We start from the raw sequence: 15,019 nt of genomic DNA, 5'->3' as shown, positions 1-15,019 counted from the left end.
TTCATAATGGATCAAAGCTATTATTCACATTTAATTATTTCTGACATATCTTCAAATGTATTCAAAATGTCAATTTTTGGAAGGCATTATCCATGAAGAGATAAGAACATTTCTCTTGAGGAACTTGTGGTTTACAGCACCATTAGGAAAGTCAAACTATTGACCTGAGCTCAGATTATTTATTTCTTTTTACATACTTAAGTTTATGCAATAAAACATCCTATTTTTTCAGACACGTACTCTGTTGGATTGTAATCAAATGTAGCCTAATTGTTTGTAAATTAAACATCTTGAATATTCTTTTTTTTTTGTAATGGTAACATAGAATAAAAGTATGTGCTGTAACAACAGAAAATGATGCCATAATATGCAAGATTAGGTTAAAAACAAAACAAAAACATCTTGTAGAACAGAGCTGCTATATCAAAGGTAGAAGTAAGTCGTCATAGGGTAGATTTTAATCCTACACTTCCAAACAGTGATCCATCTCATCCAGTGGTTATATATATATATTACAGACTAGTTGAAGTCGGTCTTCATTGTAACCTGTTTCAAACACTTTGATGAATATGGGTAAAGTAGCATGATAAGAAATGTTCATTTGTTTTATTTGATGTGGGGAGAAGTATTTTTTTATTGCAGAGGAAGGTGCATGGTTTTGGTTATAATATAATCAGCGCTTAACTGTACATTAGCGTTTCACAGTGGAAGTACTTTGTATGTGAAGAGAACAGTGAATGTAATGGATATTTTTTTTTTTTAATGCTCTGGCATTTTCTTCATGTCGTTCCTGTTCCTCTGCATACTGTGCCTTGCTGCCACTCTTATGGCTGTGGAGAAATGGGAAATAAAATGGAACAATTGAGCCTGTTGGCAGCTGCTTTTTGACACCATCTTCAGTAGAAGCATCTCTGGTATAGTCATAGTCTGTTCAAAGAGGGAGATGTGAAGCAAGCCGTCTCACCAGAGGTTTGAAGCGGAGCAGAGATGTCACAGCCCATTTCAAGCCTGCCTGTGGAGGCACAATGTTTACTGCCTCTTCCTCTGTTGATATGGGAACTGTAAAAACACTTGCATGTTTATACAGTTGAAGGAAGAGGTTGAAAAATGTTACCTATTCTATTTGCTACTCCAGGCCACCTAGCACACGTGTTTAACGTGTATCTGTGCTGGCACTAGTAGTCCCAGTGCACTGTAAACCTGAACCTGAATGTTAGAGCTGTCCTCACTCAGCCTTCGTGCCTGACAAGTAGTGCTGGTGGTGAGGCAGCATCCTTCTGTTTTTTGACTCTGAGACACAGGCAGGAGGAGGCTGAGGTAGCTGCCCTTCCAAGCAGGGCAGCTCCTGGCTCGTTTCCTGGCTCCGCTGTTCCTCTCAGGTGGGAGGCCGCTCTTTCTGTCCTTGACAGCTCTGACTTATGCTGTCAGTGTGCCACATTCCATTTCTCTGGTGTTGGAGTCTTGTTCTCTTTTGTCTTCTCGTGCATCGCTGTCTGAATGCTGGACTGAGGCATTGCATTCACCTTTGGAATCACATTCTGGACACGAATTGCATTCAGCGAGTGTTCTTTTTCAGCCTGCGACTCTTCCGGAGAGGCCTGTTGCACTCCATTAGTCTTAGTGTGCACTGTCATGTAATGATGATGGCAATACCACTTTGTGCTAGGGGTGTAATTTCAGCCTTTTGTAGATGTATCATCTATCCAGTAAGCTTTAAAACTTTCTCCAGAATGATGAAGTGAGTAGCATTTGACTGCCAGTAGTGCTGGCATTTTTTCTCCTCATAATTGATCTAATGGTCAATATTAGACTCATAAAAATACTTGCATCACCAAGATCTGCCTGGTTGTCATTGATAGCTCAAATTCTCAGTTATTCTTTGTATGCTCACTGCTGTTGCTTCCTTACCCAGACCTATTGGCTTAAGAGGTCATTGTTTTCAAGTCACGAGCTACGCTTTGACTTGCTGGAGTTGGGGCAGTTGTAGTCACATTTTCCCCCAAAAATCATCTCAAGAAGCTAAAGACCCATGTAGCATGTCGATATCCTTGCTGTGTACAAAAAAGCTCTCTAGACTCTAAAACTGATTTAGTCTTCAAAGACGGGTTTGTCATCAAGGAATGACAAAAAAGAGGGAGTTGGAAGAGGGACCCCCTGGTAATACTTGTGTCTAAGCAAGCCAACTGGCCAGCCCTGCCAAGAACCGCCTGGACGGGCAGCCCTGCCTCCCATGGTCTTCCATGACCGTGGAAGAAGGATAAGTAGCCACACGGGTGCCCTGTAGAGAAGAGGCCAAAAGGAGGACAGAGATGCGTGCTGCCACGGCTTCCAGATGAGTTTCCAGCATTCCCTCCTCCCTGCCTCAAACAGGAGAGTGAGCATTGCTGTACTGGGGCATCCTGGAGAAAGAAGGCCCTGTCAGGTTCAGCTCCCCACGTTGCCTTTCCTATTTGGAAGCATATGGCTGCCCATGCCGGCTGAGGAGGTAGCAGGCCGCTGCCGCTGGCAAGGGAGGGGAAGTGCCGGTGGGTGGTGCAGCTGCAACCAGAAGAGGCATGAAGCTCACCCTGGGGATTTCTGCAACAAATTATTGCTGTAAATAGTTCATAGGTAATAGGCTGCTGTAATAATCACCCGGTACAGCAGAGCACTTAAGGACATGCTTAATTATGTTGTTTAAATGAGAGCGTAGGCGCGGTTTCTTTTTTGTACTTGTGTGTTTGTCTTCTGAAAAAATATATTCTATGCTTTAAATGTATTCTTAATTGATATCATTGCCTTCTCCACCCCTTCTTCTGAGGTCATTTGTATCAGTACTTGGCATATTCATTTCTGGAAACTTGTTTGGTTAAGCTATTACCTTTGCGAGAACTTGTACGTGTCTGGAAAGGTCCTGTACAGACACACACACACACAACGTTTGCTCCAATTTGACCAATTTTAGCGAGGATTTTCAGTCACTTCACCGTTCATTCAACATTTTTGTTCCTTGCAGCACATGGTACGCGGTAGTGCCACTTGTGCAGTTGTGAGGAGCTTCCTGTAACTGGACGTTTCCTCAGGAGGACTTAGGCCTGAAGTCTGTAGGTGACAGGGACTTGTACCCTGCTTGATGAGCAGAGCCTTGGACTCTGTGCCTACAGAACGGATATATTTAATACATAATGTATATGTTTAATATATATATTGCTCTACATTATATATATATATATCTTTAATATGGAATTACTGTTGGCAGCAGGATTTCTGGCTCTCTCCAGCACTAAGTGGGGGGGAAGCTGTGTGTTTTGTTGGTTTTTTTTCTTTTTATACAGGTAGCGTTGGAAAAAAAATTTGCGAAGGAAATGTGAAGTCTTAGACTAAATGATATAGCTTAGCTATTTCTTTTCTGTTACCATTTAAAGTAATAATCATTGTGAAATAAAAGATGGAAGAAGCCTGGATGCAAGCCATCTTCTATATAGAAAGGCATGTAGTTTTTTCCATTGTAAGAACACAACCAAGTTGAATGTAAAGCCTTGGCTGAGGTACCTGAATGAAACTATTCATCTCAGGGCATTTTTTTCCTGTTCTTGTTTTCTGAAGAGGGGGATAGTGAGCAGCATATGAGTAGATATTTTATAACTGTAACTTCTTCAATCAGTTGCTGTTTTAATTCTTGAATAATAACAAAGGCTGCTATTTAAGAAGTGCGTTCAAAATATTTTGTTATATTTCTTGTAAGAAATGTATTTCCTGTCAGCGTGCTAAAATTGTAGAAATCAAAAGTATTCAGAGAAGATAGCTTTGTAAGATGAAATTGTGTGTGGGCAAGTTGATGCATACTGTTGGGGGGGGATTCTTTGGACTTCGATATATTCTGTTAGTATCACAAAGGATTGGCCTAAATGCAACTCCCACCCCCCAAAGTTGTAAACATCATCATCCCTTGGTATGGTTGTGGTTTAAGTACTTTCTTCTTTTGTATTTAATTCTCTTCCGGTACTACTTAGAGCGTACCATTATCGTTAAAGCAGGTCAATTCTTACGTTTCGACTACATTTATGAATGGATGTAGATATGTGTGTTTCTGATGACTTGTTCTCAAAAAGAAAAAAGTGATCTGTGACTGTTGTTTGTTCTGGGAGAAGTCTGAGGTGCTATAAAAAAGCTCAAGTTAGGCACTTGAGAGATGTTGCTGTTGCCTGCAGTAGCAAGCATGCACCCGGCATGTTCTGCTGTGTAAAAACACAGGTACAAGGCTGTGAGTTCATGGAGTGTTGGATGCAGTAAGAGGCGGTTCTCATTGAATGAGTGCTTGCTTTCCTTGTTACCTTGTAGATTTCTGGTCTTCTGAATGCCAGTGTCTGCAGTTTTAAATACCTGTAGTTCCTTTTTTCTTTTTTCTTCCATGTAGGTTTGGTTATGGCATGTTGTGTCTACAAACATAATTAAGTGGTTACTTTGATTTAATTCCAAAATTTAAATTAAATTTTAAATATAGCATTTAGTTACAGGGTTTAATTTTATTTTGCCATTCATATTACGTGATTGCACAATTATTTGATGAAATAAGATGCTGCAAAGCTCTGTGTATATCTATGCAAATTAAATGAAGTTTAAATTTCTTTTCACCGTTGCAAATTTTGTAGACCTACTGTTATAGACAGTTAATGTATTTGTAGGGATCTGGTATTTACCACCCTCATCCCACACCAATTTCTTCCTTCTGACTGCGTAAGTACGTGGGTATGTTTTGAAAATTGTTTCCTTTCACTTAAATCTTTTGGGGTCAGTTGGAAAGGGCAGACTTCATCATCCTTTAGAAATCTCAGCCATGTTACTTGCAAAGTGTCTGGAAAATAGCTTGATGTAGAAATAAAATAAAATTGTCTCTAGAGAGAGAACTCTCTTTGCAAAGTTGAGCTTTCCCTGAAAGGACTGCTGCATAACAAAATAGGCAGCCAACAAGTCTTTCTTCAAACCTCGAGAATTGGTTAGCGTGCTAGGAAAAGTAGGTGTGAATATATTACTGTCGGAGGTTAAATGAAGCTAGCAAGGAGAATTGAAGGTAATCAGAAATGTTACTTCTGCCACAGCTTAATGACAGAAGCAATATTCTGAGAAGTGTCTGTTCCCGGCCCAAATAATGACGTGTTAGGTAACTCAGTGCATCATCTGTCTGTCCTTTCTTCCCTCCAGAATAAAAAAGGATGTATAACCTCCTTATTTTTAAGAATTGTTGCTAAGCTCTCAACTCGATGATATTCTTAAAAAGCTGTACCACGGCATTAGAGCGGTTGGGAGAAACTTCTCTGCGATGCGGGTTGGAAGGCGCTGAGGAACAGCGACCAGGTGTTTTTTCCATGTCCAGCTTTTCTGTTTGCCAAGTGAAGTTTAAGGGTGTATATATAAACTGTTATGCATTTGTTTTCCAGATCTTCAACTGCTGTGCACATTTAAAAATACTTCATGGCACCGCACAGTAGGACAAATTGTGCTCGCTGCTACTACAGTCATTTCCTTCTTTTGATTTATTACCTTTCCTTCCATATCACCTTTCCCAGTTTTTGCTTTCACTGTGTTTTTTTCTTTGTAGCAGCTCTGATTTCCTTATACAGCTTACTCTGCCTGTTTTCTCAACTCACTTGTTGATACACTGGGTATAAAATGCTTCAGGTTTTTGCAGGGTGTAAGGACTTCTCAGAGCTGACTTAAGCTGTGTTTGTTCCTAGGGCAGTGGAGTCCAGGGGTCCTGCTGATACTGGATATTTATAATAATCAGTTGATCATTGCATTTGGGCTTTATAGTTAACCTTGAACGAAATGGATGAGCCAAAATATTTACTTGCCAAAGCCCTTGAGTACAGATATGAAGAAAGAAACATTTCATTACTTCACATATGGGAAACGTGCTCTGACGCTGATAGCTGAAAAGATAATTTCATTTCATTTATGTCAAGCTTCATATTCTAGTTGCAGGCTGGAGACGTGCTTCTGCTTGTGTGCACAGGTGTGTTTTTTGTTTGTTTGTTTAAAGAAATTATACTGACCACAGTTCTGTTAAACCGTTTTTAGAAGTGGTATCACTTGCAGATTTATTGGCAATGCTGTGTTTACAGCACACAAAGTCCTCTGGCCATAAAAAGCCAATGAAACCTTTTTTCAAAAAATATGCTCACCTACCAGCAGAAAGCGGGGGGGCATTTGGAGTTTTTCTTAGACTGACGCTGCATAGGATAAAGATGATGAAACTTCCCTGGCCTGCAGGACTAACTAGCATCATGTTACTGCTTTAAGGTATTCTCTAGATTAATCCTGCCAGATGACTTGTCCGATTTCCAAATTCACCTTCCTTCTGCAGTCGTAGTGAGCAATGCCATCCTCCAGGCATGGCCTAGCAGGAGCCCAGATGGCGTCTGTGGCCTTTTGGTGCTGGTGTCTGGAACTCCCCAGCCAGCTCTCCAGGTACCCTGCATTCAGGTTCAGCAGGCTTGAAGCATGAGGTCCTGTGGATAGAGACCACTGGCAGCAAGACTTGTGTGCTTGGACAATTCCTTACCATGCTTTTTCTCTTATGTAGATGCCTCAGCTTCTTATTTGCCCCTTACGTGACAATAAAACTCAGAAAATGGACCAGATGGATTCCATAGTGGCCTTAGAAAAGACATTTACTAAATGTCTGACTGATGAAAACCAGTCACTATAGTTATAGAGCAGATGAGAAAATTTTTAGAAAGGAATGGGTCTCAAGTGCCCTGATCTGTTAGGAGTGTGGTGAAGAAAAGGGGTTGGGGACCAAATGGGACCAGGCTAGGTGTAAAAGCAGACAGAACTCGAATGCTCCTTGAGCAGTGCTACAGGGACCAAAACAGGGAAATTTGCGGGTGCTCCCTGAGCGGAGTAGACATGCCATGTGCCACGGCTCTCCCGCTGGTGTGCAGCTACTCCCTGCTGGAGGTGGCATCTCACGGGGAGAGCTGAGAGCAGTGCGCTCAACGTGATGTGGGTCCGTAGGGCCTGCTGCTTTCTGGTGACTGCTGTTACTGCACTGTCCAGCTGAAGGAGCCTTGGGTCCTACATCAGTGTCAGAAGTACCTAGGGAGAGGGCAGGATGCTGTTTGGCTGGACACAGTGCAGGTAGAGCCCTGGAAGAGCAGTGGTGTGCCAAGTGAATTTAGGTTCTAGGTTATCTGATTGCCTTCACTAGATGGAAAGGGATTGGTGTGTGTTCTCTGTTAGATTTTAGTCATCTGTGAGGGTTAATGAAACATTACATCTTTCTACCTTAATAAACAAAATTAATTATATCCTGTTATATATAATTTACAGAGGAATCTAGATCAGAAAGATAACTTTGAGAGAAACATAAGAATGTGAAAATGAGATTGCAGGAAGCTTGTTCAAGTAAAATGCTACAAGGCATTTTTATATTTTTTTTTCTCCTTTGGCTTATCATACAGAATCCACCAAGAAAATGTCAACTTCCTGCTGGCTAGAAGCAAAAGAAGAACTAATGAATATGATGGACTCGTTACCAATGTAATGGAGGTGGCCTGTTCTGGGAAAAGCCAACTTGCAGTTTGATGAGCTTATATTAACTATGATTCTTGAACAAAATGACTTTTGTTTGATCACTTAGTAATATCTCATGAGACTTCTAGAACAGAAAACAGCACCAATGCTCTGGCAATAATGCAAGGACTAACTGTAAGTCGCAAGAGCTGGAATATGTGACAAGTTGATTCATCTGCCTGCATTGCAGTTTTACTAAGACTTGTCTTTAAATGCAGCTTTTTCCTGTCTGTATGAACTTCTGAGGTTAAAGAATCTGGAGATGGTTTTTCATCCCTTTTTTGAGTGTGAACCTACAAAAATGAACGTTTCTCTTGTACGAAGGTTGCCAGTGAGGGCAGTGTGTTCAGTTCTACAAATGCCAAGTTGTTCTTTTTGCCAGAATCTAAGTGTAATGTAAGTTAGCATGCTGATATTTCCACAGTAGCTAGGTATGTTGCTGTTAGCCTTAAATAACTGCTGAAAAACCATCGCCCATCTCACAGCACTACCTAATGGGAATTCAGGGCTGTAAGAGGGGCATAGTGGTTGGCTGTGTGCTGTTGAAGCTCTCATTTGAAGCTGAGTGTCGGAGACAAATGACTTGTCAAGGCAAAATGCACTGACTAGAGCAGATTTAAAAGCCATCCCAGTCAAAAAGCAGGAAGACAAAGGTTAAAGCTGTTGTTGCTGCTTCAGAACCTGTATTGCTGCAGGACTTTTTGAATAAGTAATAGCAGTAGTAATTATCATTGCATCTTTGGTCCTGCTGCTCCAGCACATGCATTTAATCGCTTCTCTTGTGGTTTCACAGAGTGCAAGAAATTAAGTAAATTGTTTGGTAAATAGTGAAGAAATAAGTGAAAGATGGGAAGGTAGCAAGGGTCATATTATTTCTAGCTGACCTCATATACTTGGGTGTCTTTTTTGTTAGCTTTTAAGCAGTCATAAGGTTTTCTTACCTCTTTGTTTGCAGTCACCAGATGGCAATAGATATATGTAAGCTGATATCCTGCTAATAAAATATCATGGTCATTTGGCTCTTAAAAATTGCTTTTGTAGCATCTCCGTAAGACATGATTAGAGCATTGTATCTATGGCAAAATAGCTTGTATGTTGTCTACTACAGCACTGTCATCACGCGGATTTTTTTGGACCAAACTGCGCAAATTTAGGTTTGTAAAGTGGTTTAATCTTCTCTGTCCATCCTTATGTGAAAAGAGGGTGATTTGACCCCATGTTCACAATGCAGTAAACAAGAACAAATAATGCTAATAAAGTATGTGGATAGCAGCAAGTGTATCCTAATGATAAAATGAAAATGTATTAAAGTTAATAATCTTTCTCATCCCTTTCCTTCTTTCCTTATCTTTCTGCTGTTCTTCCCTGTTTATTGAAAACATCAACTTCTGTTTCCTTTTGTAATTCATACTGCAGTAAGATGCACGGCAGTATTCTAGTGACTTATATTCTTCTTAAAGATACATTATAAATTTTTTTTAGTACCTCACCGAATTCCTTGCTGACTATCAAAATAATTATCTATAGCAGTGAGCGTAGTCACTACTAAACAGGGTATATTTAGGAATGCATGTTTAGAAATACCAATGAGTGTCTTCAGTCTACTTGAAGTGTTTTGAACAAATGTTCATGAAAATAGGAATTTTCCAGATATGGATGTGTAGTGTTGTTTTTAACACCTGAACATCGGATGTTGTACTTCATTACATGACTGATGGCTTGGAACTTGAGCATCTGAACTCAGGGCTGCTTACTGATGTCTCTGGCCTCAGGCAAGTTACTTAACTTTTCTGAATCTCAAGCTGCACAGAAACTGTCACATTACATTACAATCAGCCTGATCTGTTATTCTGTCGCCACCGTTTATTTTTACGTGTGTGAACTGTTCTGTCCTTAATAAGAGTTTATTCTGAACCTTTTCTAATTGAAAGATAGCCTAATCTCTGAAGTATGTCTTTTCCAAAACTATATTTTTATCTTCTTAAATATGTCATTGTAAAATATTGTCTCGGTTGTAAAAGGAAATTAAGTGCCCTGACCCTCACTGTCTATGTGAAATTATTATAGGCTGAGGTATTTGGGAAATCAAAATGATACATTTTCAACTGCTTCATTCTTTAAAAAGCCATTTAATGGCTTTTTTTGTTTTCATACTGTCCTAAAAATAAGAAATCACTCTAGGCTTCAAGGCACAGTATTTGGGAACTGTGGGTATGATGAATAAATGATAATACTGTCTTTAAAAGCAGATGGGAGAAGAGAGCAAGCTTTTGCTGATCTGACCTCTGCAACTGTTTTACCTTTATTGTTCAGTTCAGTGCCTTTTGGTTTTGGAGTTACTCGTGTCCTTAAAGGTAAATGACTACAAAGCATCAAAACTGAAGATGACATGGACAGAAGCGAATATCCTATTCAAGGTGTTGTGTGAGGTCAGGATTTAAGGTCTGAATGTCATGCAACTGGCAAAAGATGACTGCATTTTATGGTTTCTGACAAACCTGGCTGCGCAGGCTTCCAAGAGAGGAATAGCCTCAGAGACAGACCGTGGCAGATCTATGTGGTCTTCAGCTCCTTGGGCAGTTTTGCTTGTTGTAACATGAAAAGCAATGAAAACGCTGTAATCTGGGTCATTTCCGGTTTTAATCAAAGTTTTTTGGCCCCCCCCCCAGCAAGTAGGAGTCCTGCTGAAGTCAGATGAGCTTGGTGCGCTGAGATGAGGATAAACAAATGTTTGTCCTGCTGCCCTCCCATCCGGTGTGCTGGACCCCTGTCAGAAACAGCCCCTGCTGACAAGGAGCCGAATCAGCTGGTGGCCGCAGTGCTGGGAAGGGAGGTGGGAGGAAGAGCAGAGTTTAATTAACAGTGGAAATTTGCAGCTGGGGAGCATGGGGAGTTGTTTAATGTCATCCTAAAAGTAGAGGTGTAGTGAAAAACCTTGTGTGGGCAAAGCAGCATTTCTAGGCTGAGTCCTGCAGCGCTAAGTGTTCTAGTTGGGAAGGGTAATGAATTTAGAGTCAGCAGTACTGCAGATTGGGAATACAATCCTTTAAAGATGGATTACATGCCAGGGCCTGTGCAGCTCAAATCAGAGCACTCCACATCTTGAGGGATGAAGCACCCCATGTTCTGTGAGTTAGATCCTGGCTCTTCATACTGAAGCTGCTTCAGTAGACCCATCTCTTTGGCTCTGTGCTTAAGGTGTATATCTGAGGGAGTAATTATTCTTATTCCTACACAGTTACTCAGCATAGGAAACTTTAGAAAGTGAAATAGCCTTTAGACTTGACGAGAACTCTCTTTCAGTTGAATTTTATCTTTTAACTTTGTAAGTATTGGAGAGTAAAACATACGTTCTGGGGGGAAAAGTAAGTATTAATGACACATGAGATGAACTTAGAGAAAACTGAGTCCCCTATATCTCTTTTTGCTGCTGTAATCCCTTTCAGTACAGTATTCATTATAGGGCCGTGAGCAGAGCCGGTTTGTACGCTCTCTGGAAGAGGAGAAGGTTCTACAGTCGTAGCAAACCTGGCATTCAGCTTGTGTGACTTCCACAGCTAGGCAAGTAGTTTTGTTAATTCTTAGTTCTGTTCCTCAATTTCCAAGTTTTTAAGTGGTCTTCCTCTCATCAAACTTCATAAGAACAGCAAGAATTTGAGGACATTTGACATGCTGTAATTGTTTAAAATAGAAGGAAACGGTCTTCTTTAAATTTTTGTGTACATAATGTAGCAGTTATTAAATTGCTCTGTTCTTCGAAAGCTGTTTCGTGTAGCCAGGAACTAATCAGAAGCTCAATCTGGTTGAGCAAAATAGGGGGAAAAAAAAAAAAAGAAAAAAAAAAGAGAAAAAAAAAGGCTCTCCTTTGCATGGCAGACTTGCCTGTTTAGGCTTTTCTTTTTAGTATGAGTGTGTATCTGTAAATGTCTGGTCACTTTTTTTAATGAAGTACGAGCAAAATGTACTGTGTTCATCCAATATCTTTTTACTTCAAGCTGTAATTTTGAACTTGAGTCAGTGAATTGATGTCTGATATAACAAGTTTGTGTACTGGGAGACTGTGGCATGTGTGACGAATACTGTGGGAAACATATGAAAGGCAGATACTTGGACAAGTACAGTGAAAGGCATGCAAATCCCCAGATGCGAAGGATTTTCAACATTAACTTAACGTACTCACTGGTTCTTGGTGGTTTTGTGTTCTGATGTTACTCCTTGTGCAGTCTGACAAGATGGACAGCCAAAAAGTTCAAGAATTTCAAATAAAGAGGAGAACAGTTTGCTCAGCGAGGAGAGCTCATGAATAGATTGTGTAGTGCTTTTTGGTTATAAAATCTTGCGTATGTTTTTTTTTCTTGCCTTTTCTCTGTATCTAAATTTCTGTTGGAGTGATTAGGAGCATTTTCCTATGTCATGTGAGGAAGCAACCTACAGGGTGGGGAAATGCTCTTGAGGACCGTTTTCAAGTACTTCTGAACATGTAAAGTATGGTGCTAGTTGAGCATGAATTGAATACATAGATATGTTTCAGTTCAGCAGCTAAAAATGAATTTTAATATTATGAAAGATATACTGAGTTCTCTAGTAATTGTTTCTGACATTTAATATTGCTGATAATGATAATGGTGGCACGTGAGAGATAATGAACTCACAACTTGTGTAGTTGGAAAATCCAGACACCCCCACAAACAGCTTGGAAACATGAACAACAGTGCTACTGGATTTTTGGGGGCTGGGGTGTTAGTAGTGAGGAATTATGAATGGGTCTGGTGATTCCTCCCCTTTTCGCACTTCTCACTTTTCCTGTGATAACATACCATACATGCCAGATCTTGCATTTAGCAATCTGAACTGACGTTTTACGAACATTGCTGGAAAGAGTCATATGTCTTGATTTGATGAAGTCAGCTTCACAAAACTTTTCTATCTATTCCAGAGAGCAGAATTTGACTTGCTTTAAGTTCTGGCTTTAGCTTTCAATTCAGGGAATGAGGACAGAAGGGATTAGTGCTCTTGAAGATAAATAAAAACAAGATCAGCTCAGATGATGAGAGTAGTTAAGTATCTGTTTCAGATCAGCTTGCGCAATCATTGATGTGTGATTTAAGCATTTTATGTTATGAACAATGGATCCAAGTTATTATATTGCTTACACTAGTGTTAAAATATGAGAAGTGCTGTAATCCTTGATTACATATCAAGGTGTTCTATCCAGTATTTTTTTTAAAAAAAAGGTACACAAAAAGCCCACTCATTTTAAGAATGTATTTCTCTTTTCACTACTACTTATATGGATTTCCCTTCCTCCTTCCTCATCAATTTGTGAATTGAAATAAACAAATGTAGTCAAGTGTAACTTACGACATATCTGTTGAATGCTGGAAATCCGTTGAGCATCATTTGAAAGTATGCATGTGAAACAGAATGTTGACATAAAAATATAAGGGGAAAATAAGATACTGTTTTGGAAAAATTGTCATTGACCCAAGTTGTGTGGGAAATGTAGTTCATGGCTTTAGTAATCAAGTATAGTTATAAGACAGCTGCGGAATGTCACCTTGTTGATTTTTCTTACAGCCTCTGTCGATTCGTGTATGGCTTCTTTTACTTTGTGGATGCTATATAGGTGCTCTAGTTATCTTTAAATATCAAGTGCTCTTACAAGAGTTACTATATTTTTCTGGAAGACAAACTCTAAAGCTAATCATTATATGCAGATTTATAGTAGTAATTACTTTAAACTGGTGTTATTAATCAATGTCTAAATGTAATGTGATCCATGTTTAAAACTTGAGATGATAGATGTTAAACACTAGAATATATCTTAAGTGTCTGTTAAAATTTTCATGTTGATTCTTAAATCTGACTGTAGAGAAAATCAGACTGAGGTGTCAGGTAGAAAAGCCTGTGCATAATTTTATTTTGCTTCAGCTTTGTACAGCACATGTAGCAAGCCATGTTCAGGGCTTTCCAACTTGATCAGTTTATCCTCAAATAAAATATTTAAAGGTGGGAAACTGAGATGTACCAAATACATGATTTAGTAAAGATTGCACAGAAAAACTGTGAAAGAGCTAGAGGCAAAATCCAGGTCGTGTAAGTTTGATATACCATACTTAAAATAGTATTGCAGATACTTTTCTGGGTACCTGGAGACATCCTGTCCATTCACAAAATAGTCAATGAATTATTTGTAAGTTTGTTTTTACAAAACTCCAGTGTTCTCCATCCTTTTCATTATGGCTGTGGCAATCGGTTTTTTTTCAAATATCCTGAAGGAAGAGGAGAACACTCAATCACATTATCTGTTGTGAAAACATTTTCTTTCTCCATGCCTAAAAAGAAGCAGCAGCAGCTAACAATCACTTGAACTGTGTTTCCATGCGGGACTCCTATGTGAGTTTTTAGAGGAAGTGAGTGATTTTAAGTTGCTGAGTGTAATCATGTCTCACTTCTTGGCACGTTATTTCATTGTCTTTGAGTCCCATGCAGTTCTGATATGATCTTGACATACATTGTCTGTTGTAAATACGCATTCCTTTGTTTAATACATTGATCTGCTTTCTTCAGCTACCCCTTTGTTTCTAATCTTTCCAGCTCATACTACAAGAAATCTGAGTTTAGAACAGGCAGGCATTAATTTTAATTAATGACAAAATTATTTTGCTTTTAATAAGCACTAATGATTTAGAAACAGCTTAAATAGTTATCTGAAAATGGTTCAAATGGAAGCAAAAATACATAGCAGACTTCTTCCTGAAGCTGGTGTGTCAGTGTTGTGCTTGTCAGGTTTTATTTAAAAACCACAGCAAGCCAAAACAAAAGTAAGCCCTTACATCCTGTATAATGAACTAGAATTACTTGTGACCAATGTATTTTGAATCATTATTTACAGGGATTTGTCAGGTGGAACAGTGTACTTCATGATCCAGTTCCTTTTTTTTGTACTTACTGGAGCAATGTCTACTAGCAAAACCAAGGGATTTGTTTGGAAGGAGTTTGACTTGGCTTTTGCCTAGCCATCGTCCCTTTAATCAGACTGGGGAGCCTGGTTCTTTGTTGAGATAGCAAACATTGAAACTTGGGGGTCCATCCAAATTTTACTGGCTGGGGGTCTGGCCCTAAGTGTGTTTGTTTTTTCAGTTGATTTTGCTGTTATTGCTTGTGTTGTTGGTCAGCTTCTCTTTGTCACTTCTTGTCTTTCCTTTATCTGATACTGTGATTATAGGTGTTAGTTTTTTTCCTGAAGAAGCACAGGAGATGAGCTAAAGCTGTACTTCTTTATTTAATCCACTTGAAAAGTAGATCCATGTGTTCATTGTGATGCTTCTCACCTTTCATTTCTTAATTTCAAAAAGATTGGAGGAAACAAATCATGAAACATAGAAAGGAGGACTATAGGAAAGACAGCTCCCGAATATATTGACTTCATGCTTTAGCTCATGTTCTGGTTGTGGCTGGAAGT

General features: G+C 39.4%; 1 protein-coding gene across 39 annotated transcripts in view; it reads left to right on the top strand.

Moving 5' to 3' along the window:
* DLG5 (discs large MAGUK scaffold protein 5) overlaps window positions 1-15,019 on the top strand; it is a 170,732-nt gene that overhangs the window by 24,219 nt on the left and 131,494 nt on the right. The gene's annotated exons all lie outside the window — the stretch shown is intronic.

The sequence above is a fragment of the Anser anser genome (assembly GCF_964211835.1).
Source record: "Anser anser genome assembly, chromosome: 7".
Taxonomy (NCBI): domain Eukaryota; kingdom Metazoa; phylum Chordata; class Aves; order Anseriformes; family Anatidae; genus Anser; species Anser anser.
Note: the sequence above shows the minus strand (reverse complement) of the source record. Positions and strands in the feature narration are given on the sequence as shown.